Source organism: Corvus moneduloides, chromosome 22, assembly GCF_009650955.1.
Source record: "Corvus moneduloides isolate bCorMon1 chromosome 22, bCorMon1.pri, whole genome shotgun sequence".
Classification (NCBI taxonomy): Eukaryota; Metazoa; Chordata; class Aves; order Passeriformes; family Corvidae; genus Corvus; species Corvus moneduloides.
Window position 1 is genome coordinate 3,020,200 of NC_045497.1, and position 10,904 is coordinate 3,031,103.

General features: G+C 49.0%; 1 long non-coding RNA gene across 2 annotated transcripts; it reads left to right on the plus strand.

The window, feature by feature from the left end:
• The first annotated feature begins 458 nt into the window (after nt 1-458).
• LOC116454782 lies at nt 459-10,663 on the plus strand. Of its 2 annotated transcripts, none has more exons than XR_004244197.1 (3): nt 459-1,352; nt 5,486-5,556; nt 9,873-10,663. It is a non-coding gene; the product is annotated as an uncharacterized LOC116454782 (long non-coding RNA). The 2 variants fall into 2 exon arrangements; XR_004244198.1 differs by lacking the exon at nt 9,873-10,663 and adding an exon at nt 6,157-6,304.
• Nucleotides 10,664-10,904: the final 241 nt, after the last annotated feature.

Consider the following 10,904-nt stretch of genomic DNA (forward strand, 5'->3'; position numbering starts at 1 on the left):
AGCTCCATGGCTTTCATTCCCTGAAGGAATTGAAAGCCTTGAGTGCTCTGCCCCAGCGAGACCCAGCTGTGACTTCAGGAGCCCCTGGCAATGGCAAACCCATTTTGAAACCCCCAAAACTGAGCAGCCTCACTTCAGTAAGTGCTACTTCCAGGATTTCTCATCATTTCTCATGTCAAAAGCCCAGATAATTTCATAGGACAATGAGAAGTAGCTCGAGGTCTGAAGTTTGAAATGCCTCAGAATTGTTATAGTGGGATGTACTGAAGGTGAGGGGGAACCTCCATATCTGAAACACCTTTTTGAAAACCAAATCCACCACTCAGATTCTGAAGGCTAAGAAAGCAAATCCCATGTTTATTTAGGACATCAGCAAAGGAGACAAGTGGGTTCTCTCTTCTGGTTCTGCTGCAGGGATTAACAGGCACACATTGGCCTGGGTGATGAAGTCCTTGCTCCATTTGTGCTTGGAAAAAGCTCTGAGCTACCTTTAGGTGTCCAGCTGGGCAGCTGAGAGCTGAATTCTGATCCAAAAGCAGGGAGCAGCAATGTTTTGTGGATATTTAATAAAAAACAGTAGTCTCTGAGTGGAGGGAAAACTGCCACAGTTGCTTCAGCAGTTGCTTGGTACTTTCTCTTTAAGTGGCTCATGAGATTTTTAGTTTGGGAATTAAACTGCTTCCTCAATATGTCTCAGTCTTCAGACTTCTGGGCTGATTTTGCAATTGCTCTTCTGGTTTTAATGATCTTTGTTTGCTAGGACAGAATTTTAGTTGCTACCTAAACACCTCAGAAGAAATTTAAACAGAACAATTCAATGTGAGAGTTTGAAAATGTTCAAGGGAAAACCTTCTGTGTCAGCCCAGAGCCAAATTTAATAAGCAGGTACTTTCTATGAAAGGAATTTTTGGTGGCTCCCACAATCCTTCTGATTACACCATGATTTTACCTGATGAAGTTCCCAACTGCTCATGATTCTTCAGTCAGGTGCATCTGCTCCTGCACTCATCCATCTGCATTAGGAGCTTTCCCAGTTTCCATAGTAACTGGGCAATTTAACATATCTGCCCTTACAGTATCTTACAGTGAAATACTCTGTCCATTTTATAAATGTGCAGCCAGAGGTGCGGGGAACAAAGTGATTTGCCCGGGGTTACAGAGTTCATCTGCAGCTGAATGGGGTAAGAACATTGCTTTTTCCAGAGTTCCAGGGAAATGCCGGAGCTGCCAGGCTGCCCGTTCCCAGGAGGCGTTTGCTGGATCACATCGGCTGAAGGTTGTGTCCCAAGCGTTCCTTTTCTCAGCCTTGGAAAAGAGACTTTCAGAAATGAGGAGGTTGGAGTCGGAGCAGGGTGAGTAATGAAACGAGAAATCAAAACTTGCAAGTAATGTATTCAGCAGAAATGCCAGCCACATTCCTGGGATAAATAACTCCCGATGAATAATTCAACCGGCGTCATCACTACAGGGCACAGGAGCAGGATTGGTTTCTAATTATTTGGCCTTTTCCTCTGTAAAAGTTCAACCCAGATTCAGCCCCCGACATGTTCCAGCTCAGGGTCCAGGTTTTGCTTGTGGCTTGGCTGGAGATAGCCCAGGGTCAGCTTTGGAGCTGTGCTGAGCACCCTCATTTCTCTCCGAAACTCCAGTAATTTGGGTTTTTGCAGGGTACAAAGCCACCCTTCAAAAAAAAAAAAAAAAAAAAAAAAAAAGGCATCTGGAGCCTCCAAACTTTGTGGAAATAGGAAAACTTTGAAAGCTGTTGAGGAATCCTGGATTAACACAGCACACACGGAGTAGGGAAAAGGCTGGTGGCCTTTGGAACAGCTTCTCACATTAATTTTCTTCCAACGCTGACAGCTTTGATTTATTACCTAAAGGCTGGTTAGAAAACACCCAGACGTGAGTGAAGCCAGGAGTTATGGAAAGAAAAGGAAAAGATGGTAAACACAGTGATGGATAGCACTGGGACACCGACAAAGCCTGCCCTGCTCTCCTGCTGCACCCAAATATCGGCTCCCCGTGAGGATGGGTGTCCAGCCCTGGCAGTGCTGCCTGGAACTGCTCCCAGCAGACCAACCAGGGAGGAAGCTTCTGTTGGGATTTGCTGCCTTCTCATCTGTCACTTCGATGTTGGTGCTGATTTCTGCCTCAGAGTGGGTGTTTGGAGTTGAGCTGATCACTGGGAAGTCCGTGCTGGGCAAAAAACGTTGTTTGCAAGTGCTTCTCACACAGAAATCAAAACGAGATATTATTTCCCAACAGAAATTGGCTAAGATGAGTTAAAGAGAGTTGCCAAAATTATTTGCTGAGGATCCCTGGCTGCTCAGGGCTCTCACAGCCCTTTGCTGGATCAAATTCCTATTTTAAAAAGAAGAGCTGGTCCTGCAAACCGAAGTGAACAAAGTCACTGAGGAGCACGAGTTGTCTTTAATGTCATCAGTAGCTTTAAATATTTAGAAAGCACAGTGTAAACACCTTCAGAGCAGGCAGACAACTCCCCTGGTGCCCAGAATTGTTGGGATGTACAAACAGCCAGCACTGCTCAGGGTGTGGAGCCGCAGCTCCAGACTTTCCACCACAGTTTTACATTCTCGTGTCATTTACAGCTCTTCCTCCAGACCGAGCCTGTTGGCACTGTGTCCCGAAATGTTTCTCATTAGTAAACTTTTCATAACCTCCCAAAACTGCCACAACTGCAGGAGAAAAGGCCCCAGGATGCCAGCTGGAGCTGGCACTTGGCTCTCGGGGCTGTTTGCTTAGCTGGGTTTGAGGGATGTTCCGGCGCAGCTCGCGGGACGTGTGACTGCTCTGACCTGAGCCCCTGGCCCTGCTCCAGAGGACCCTGCACACTCCATGGGAACGTGGCAATGCTTTCCACCTGTCTCTTCCATCCCTCACCCCCAGCTTTGAGCCATCTGCTCGTGAACCCCAGCCCACAGTCCTTGGAACACGCTCGGAGCTGGGCTGAATAAAGTAACAATGAGATTGCAGAGCAGCTCGGGGCCTGTTTAATGCTGAATTAGGGGTGAGAGAGCCCTGCTTTTCCCAGGTTCACCATCACAGAGCCTCAAAACTCCCAGGAATTCCAATTTCTTTTACCTGCAGAGCCCCTGAGCTGTGTGTGTGACAGGGAGCGGCTGGCACAGCTGGATGCAGATGTTGGGGACATCTTTGTGCCACTTGTTCATCCCGGAGTGCTCTGTGCAGGATGATAGAAGTGCTGCTTTCCTTCAGTTTTCCTGTCAAATGCCGGTTCTTTCGCTGGGAGGGACCAGGGCTAGCCTGGAATTCCCCTTTGGAGATGCAAGCGGTGTTGTGGGAGGTGATTCCAGGGGTTTTGGGGTGGTCCCTGCAGCATGACAGAGCTGCGGAGTTATTTCCCAAGGCCTCAATTTTTCCATTTCCCAGGAAATTTGTTAATTTGAGGATGAGTTCTTGGATCTCAGGTTAGTGAAACCCTTTAAACCGATTCAGAACCTTCAGACAATTAAAAAATAGAAATTTTTTCCAGGACTCCTCTTCCTTTTCAAATAACCAAGACCATTACCCTAAATATATAAATTTTCCACCAAGACTTTTGTTTAGGCACACTTTACATCACTTCTTATGCTCAGAGCCTGCCTGCTTTACTCCAGCATGGAAAAAAATAACCTGTGAGCTCTGAGTAGTTCTCAGATGCTGAGTTCCAAACTACTGAATTAAATCTGAATACCGGTGGGTTCTGCACCTCCCCAGTTGTCCATCACTCGCAGGGTTTATTACATTTTAGAGGATGCCCTTGAATCCAGCCACCCCCAGAGATACAGGCTGGACTTTGGGAGCCCAAGGAGAAGGAGGGCACGGAAGAGTCCCCAGAGCTGCTCCAGTTTAGCCACACAGAATTTAAGTTTCCTTTTAAAGAACAATGTTTGTAGCCTTATTTCTATTTTATAATTTGTTTGCAGATTCCATTTCCCTTCCTCCCTATCTTTTAGGAGTTCCAAAGGAAATCTATTTCCCCCCAGTTTAGATTTTTTTTCATCTAGCAAACATTGGTTTTGCTCTTTTTCCCAGTGGTGTTGTTCCTGCCACAGCTGATGGGGTTTTTTGGAGTTGTTTGGCAGAGGGAATGTCTGAGAGCACTTGTGGGAGTGGGTCCTGCTCCCTCCAAGGAACTTTGGTGCTCCAAGGATCCTGGAGGAGTCTTGTGCTCTGTAGGGATTCTCCTAAGACATCACTTTTAACAGTAGACACTAAAACCAGAGAGCTTTAAACCATTTCTCTTTCATGCAGGGAAAATTCAAGAGGGAGGCTTGGGCCATGTGGAGCCCATAAAAACCAAGGCAAAATGTTTCAAAACTATCTGACATCTGCAGATAGGGTTGGGGTTGGTTTTTTTTAATGTTTCAAAAGTGTTGAATATTAAAAAAAAAACCCTCAACAGGAGTTTAAATAAACACAGGCAAGTGAGTCAGTAAGAAGATATAAAATCATCAGGAAAGGCTGAGTTTGTTTTAATACAGGGATTACTGTAAACACTCGCCACGCATGGTAACAATTTGTAGCCCATGTGTTTTGAAATATCATAGCTGGTGTCAATAAACACATTAAAATTCAACTTCAAAGAGCTCTGTGGATATTTGGAGTGTCACGAAGACATTGCAACCTGGGGGTTTGGGATGGAAACAAGTGTGGGAGCAATCAAATAGCTCCTCTGTGAAGGAAGGGATCTTGTCAGGCTGTTAGAGCTAAGCATCTGTGAGGGTGATTATTACTTCTTACGCTCAGAGCGGCTCCCAGCCCCTGATTTCTTTCTGTCTCCCTCCCCTCCTACCCTGACCTGCTGCTTTGGCTCTCCCACCTGCTGGGTCTCTCTTCCCAGGGTTTGTTTCTCCAGGCAGGGACAGCCTGACTGATTCCCAGCTCTGTCGCAGCGAGAATCACAAATTCCATTTGTATCTGGAGCAGGGTGACTGTGGCACAACCTGGGGGTTGTGGGGACAGAGCTCATCCGTGCTTGGGATGTTGTGGGAATTGGGTTCTTCCTGCATTTCCAAGGTGCTTCTCCGCCTGGAGTTCATGTTCTGCCCCAAACAGTGGGTACCACCCAGTCAAGGCATTATAGACCCATGGAATGTCCTGAGCTGGGAGGGACCCACAGGATCATCCAGTCCAACCCAGGCCCTGCCCAGACCCCCCAACAGCCCCACCCTGGGCACCCCTGGCAGCGCTGTCCAAACGCCCCTGGAGCTCTGGCAGCCTCGGGGCCGGGACCATTCCCTGGGGAGCCTGGGCAGCGCCCAGCACCCTCTGGGGGAAGAACCTTTCCCAAAATCCAACCTAACCCTGCCCTGGCCCAGCTGCAGCCGTTCCCTGGGTCCTGTCCCTGTCCCAGGGAGCGGAGATCAGAGCTGCCCCTCATGGGGAAGCTGTAGAGGAGTTACTGGCTCATTTGGGGTGGATTTGCTCCTCTCACTCGTGTTCCTCTGGTGTCTCTCACCAGCTCTCAGAAAACGAGCCATCCCTCCATTCCCAAACGAGATCCTGTCACATCAGCACGAGCCAGAGCACCAGGTGAGCACGGGCTGGGTTTGATGTCTCACATTGTCTCATCTACAAATTCAATTTCCTGCACTTGAGCTAAACACAAACAGCCCTTCCCCTCATTGCAAACCCCACAGCGCCCAAATGAATTCGCACATGTCCTTTTTTAAGGTGACAGAACCAATCTGAGGGAACAGATGAGCATTCCCATGTCCAGGTTTAATCATCCCCGTCAAGATTCCCTTGTTTTAATACTGAACCTCATGTTGACAGCGGAGTGCTCCATGTGCAGGCCAGGCAGGATTAAATGGGGCTTCTTGGGGGATGTTTGGAACAACCTTTGCAATGCTGAGGGCACCTGTTGGCATTAATAGAGCAGCGTGTGTGGGAACAGGGGGGAAATCCAGGCTGGCTGGACACGAATACGGAGGGGACTGGGGACATTGCTGACACTTGACACGTGTTGGAGTCGAAGCAGAGTGGAAATAACAGGCACAGGGATGACCCCTGGTTCCGTGTTTTAGGATTTTATCTGGGGTACAAACACCTCTGCGCACAGGCAGCTTTTGCTTGCATTGGAATTGCTGTTTAATCCATATTTTTGTTTGGAACCTGTCCCTGATTCATCAGCACCTTCCTGGAGTCGCTGTAGCACCTTTGCCATGCGAGTTGCAGGAAAGGGTAATTAAATTTAATAGAAGCCACCCTTGCTTTGAAGCTGCCCTGGTTTTAGGGCCACAAGGAGAAGCAATTAAACTCCAGCAGCCACGGATTCAAGCTGAAGGTACAGAGTCATTTATTCATTTTTTTTAAAGGAAATTTCCTCTGTAAACGGATTTGAATTGTCAGATCTGATTGGATTTTAAAGCTATAGAGATTTCCTTCTTTGGGAAATCTTCTCTTGAAGCAAAATGAAATTATTTCAAGATTTCATGGTTTTACCAAAAATTAGTGTTTAAATGAGGTCACAAGGAAAGGGAAAAATATTCCAGAATGCCAGAATAAGTGCCAAAGGTAGTTCTAAATATTTAAAAACAATTTTTAGGAGTTTCCTATAACGGATCAGTTGGAAAAGGTCTGATTCCAGTGCAGACATTATTCAGAAAAGCAAACTGCTAACTCAGTTAATATTTAGAAGGAGAAAAAATTGTCCTCAACTTCACCAACTCCTGGAAATATTTGTAGAGCCAGAGGCACACATGAAAAACCTCACTGGTTTTCTCCTCTCTTCCCCTCCCAGAGTTCCCAGGTGTGCAGGGATGCAGGACCTGAGCCCTGCGGGAGTAGCACCTTCTCCACTGGGAGATCCTTCCCTCTGAGGTCTCTGGAATATTTGGGGTTTGGACTCTGAACATTATTTTTGACCTCATTAAAAGCATTTCCTTTGGAAACCCAGCAAAACCCCAAAGAGAGTCCAAATATAAATCAATGCAAATGCAATTACTGTGAACCCCCCCCTCCTCTGTGCCTCGGGGCTGGAAAAATCCATCGATTCTCGGGTGTAATTTATCTGGGAAGTAGGAACACCCCACCTCACTTCCAGTGTGAGCCCTGAATCAAAGGCTCTGTGCTGGCCGGATCCCTGGAGGAGGCAGCGCTGCTGGTGCAGCTGCGAGGGACTGGGAGAACATGAGAGAGAGGACAGGAGACTGGGATCTTGGAGAACTGGGATCACAGAGGACTGGGAGCATGGGGGACTGGGAGCATGGGGGACTGGGATCATGGGGGATTGGGATCATGGGGGAGTGGGATCTTGGTGGGCTGGGGTCACAAAGGAATGGGAGCCCAGAGGTCTTGGATCACAGAGGACTGGGATCACAGAGGACTGGGATTGTGGGGGACTGGGACCATGAGGGAGTGGGATCTTGGTGGACTGGGGTCACAAAGGAATAGGAACACAGAGGTCTTGGATCACAAAGGACTGGGAGCACAGAGGACTGGGAGCACAGAGGACTGGGAGCATGGGGGACTGGGAGCATGGGGGACTGGGAGCATGGGGGATTGGGATCATGGGGGAGTGGGATCTTGGTGGGCTGGGGTCACAAAGGAATGGGAGCACAAAGGTCTTGGATCACAGAGGACTGGGATTGTGGGGGACTGGGATCATGGAGGATTAGAAGCACAGTGGACAGGGAACACAGGGGACTGGCATCTTGGGGGACTGAGATCACAGGAGACTGGGGTCTTGGTGGACTGGGATCCTGGAGGACTGGGATCCTGGAGGACTGGGATCACAAAAGACTGGGATCACAGGGGACTGGCAGCTAGATGGAATGGTTCCTATTTGTGACTGGAGGACCTGGAAGGTTCTGGCTTAGCTCAGTGCCAGGAGCCGCCGTGGATCAGCACCATTCCCACCCGGGATGTCTGGCTCCCTGTGGTCAGGAATCAACCCCCTGAGCTCAGCCAGGCTCTGGACACTGTGAGGTCAGCTGGAGTCTCTGTTTGGTTATTTCTGCTCTTGTGGCACGCTCCAAATGCAAACCTGGCATGTTTGGAGTGAGCCTGAGGGATGGCTGGACAGGGGAAGGAACCCAGACCTAAAGGGACGTTTTGTGTGTTCCTTTCCTGATGGAAATTGGGGCAGATGCATCCTGGGGTGGGCATGGAGAAGGTTTGGAGGTGTCTGTGTGGACAGGGAAGCTGAGAGCTGACTGGGGCCCATCCGTCCTTTGTGCCCCGAAGAAGAAATGGCTGAGATGGAGTTGGAAATTGTCCAGGCCGGGCTGGTCCTGGGCCACCACATGGTCCCTGCCAAGGCCATCACCTGCCAGGTGGCACTGCCAGCCTGGATTTCAGGCTGAGGTGTCACCAAACACCTGGTGAGTGCCCAAACTCCGGGGCAGAGGGAAATTGTCAGGGATATGCAGCACAAGCTGCACTGTGTTGCTTCAGATTTCAGCCAAAACATGCAGGAAAAGGCAGAAAAACTGAGTTGTGAGGACATTCTCCCTGATGGATGGGCTGTCAAGGCAGGAGAGCCTGAAACTTCCAATTCCAAGCTCCTGAAACTCCCACAGCAGCAGAAATCCCAGGGCTGGGGGTTGGGAGGATGGTCCTCTGGAGCATCACCAAGTGTTGGGAGCATATCCAGCCCAAATTCCTCAAGAATGTGCTCCTGTTGGGCAAGTTCCCTCCTTTCCAAGCTGGCAGAGAGGCTTCTGAAGGAGCTCCAGGCAGGAGTTCCCAAGGCAGCTCATGTCAGGGCTGTTTCGCCCCGAGGCTGGATGTGCTCCATGTGGGTTGGTGCTTCCATGCTTGGCAGCTTAGGAGCATTTAGGAATATGGGGACTACCAGGGGAGACCATAATGAGGTTGGACCAGCAGTGTTCCAGAGAAAAATCCTTTTGAAAATTTCAGTAGGACCATCCAGGAGGTTTTTGGGTTTTTTTAAGTGCCAATCTGACCAGCTGGAGAGCAGTTAATAAATCAGTACAAAAATAATTGATTTATAGTAAGTGATTTTATAGCTTACTGAAGAAAGGTCCCTTGTGCATTGGGCTAAAGAAAGAGCCCTTGTTGGGAGCACTATTGGCCATCCAAGATGTTGGGTTTAATTCTCGAAATGTGTTGATCCCTGCTAGAACTGCAAACAGTTTGTCAGACTTTTAAATGCTCGGGAAGGAGCCCCCTCCACGCTGTGCCCGCAGGGACTGGCTCCGTGCCACTCCCTGTAAGCTGCCAGGGACTGGGAAGAGAAGGGGAAACCAGGGGGCTCAGGGGGGCTGTGACCCTTCCCCATGGCCCTGGGGATCTCCTGCAGGAGCTCCACGGTTGCTTTTGCTCACAAAACGAGTCGGTCTGGTTGTTAAAGCAGAGGTGCTCTCACATCTCTGCGCTCTCGGCAGCCTTCCTGTGGGATTGGCTGTGGCACATCCCATAAAACATCGTCTCTGTTTGTCCACCCCTGGAGTTTCACCACTATTGCAGCGTCAGAACCGTGTGAGTTTAAATTTAGATAATAATGTTCATTAAAATTAGTAAATTAGAGAGCATGAAGTGAGAGGTACCTGACTTGGGGTCATTCTTAGAGGACTGCTAAAGAAAAGTTTTAATGTCAGGGATCTGAGGGATCAATCCCAAGTTGGCATCAATCCTCTTTGGATAAAGCTGGATATACTGGAGGAAGTGTTATCTCTGTGCCTTATCACCAAGTGCTGGGGGAAGTGATGATCTTGCAAACTTTTGCTGAAATGATTGAACAAATCTGCCCTGCCATGCTCAGTGTTTATAAATAATTCCACTGGTGTAAATATCCTGGCTAAGTGAGCTAAGGAATTCCTGGGAAAGGTGCGAATTTCCAGCAATTAAATTTGAATTCAATTAAATAACTTCTGTGTTTACAGAGACCTTTATCTGCACCTGCCACATCAGTGCACTGCTTCCAGGCAGGCAAGAGGAATCCCACCAGAATTTCTGCTCGGCCCTGTGATTTATAAATTGCTCAGGAGCGACTGGGGGAAATCCCCTGAAGATGCACCTGAGAACTTAGGAATCTGCTCAGGACTGACAGGAGAAGAGCTGGAATCTGCCTCGTTCACCCTTCAGTCCCAGGGCCTGCCGGTGCTCCTGCAGCTCCGGAGATGCATCTCCAAACTCATGGATGCCCTCTGCTGCCTTGGGACGAGCAGTCACCTGTCACCTCTTCCCGCGGCCCTGGCAAGGATCAGGGGCTCTTTTCCTGCTCCTGCAGGACATTCCCAGGGCTCTGAAGAAGGCACGGCCACCCCTGGGCTCAGCCAGCCTCGGCAGGGCACGGGGGAAATCAAATGGGCTGGAAGGACGTGGGCAGGGGAGCGGAGGGCGATTTAGGAGAACTCCACAAACCCCACCAAACCTCATTTTCTCCATAATCAAGAATAAATCAAAGCGTTGTGGGGAAAGCCACGAGGTTTTCCTGCTCCAGAGGCTTCCCAAATTTGAGATCCATGTTACTGCCATCAAGTTAATGCAAGAATTCAGAGCTCTCTGGAGCTGTTCTGAAATCAGGATCAGCAATCCTCCGGTCTGTGGTGTCACCTTCCAGCAGCCCACTGGAAAAGGGTGAGCCAAAAGGGATGGCTGGGGACAGTTTAAATATTCCACAGCTCCCTGAGTTTCGTGTGGGGAGGGATTTTCTGTGGCTGAAGTGTTTAATCTAAGGCAAATAAATTTTTTTTTAAATGCACCAAAAAGGTGTGATGCAAAATAAAAACGGAAAAATAAACTGTGCTGGAAAGCAGAGGGAAACCTGGGTGAGCAGAATGGGGGGGAAGGGAAGGGAAGGGAAGGGAAGGGAAGGGAAGGGAAGGGAAGGGAAGGGAAGGGAAGGGAAGGGAAGGGAAGGGAAGGGAAGGGAAGGGAAGGGAAGGGAAGGGAAGGGAAGGGAAGGGAAGGGA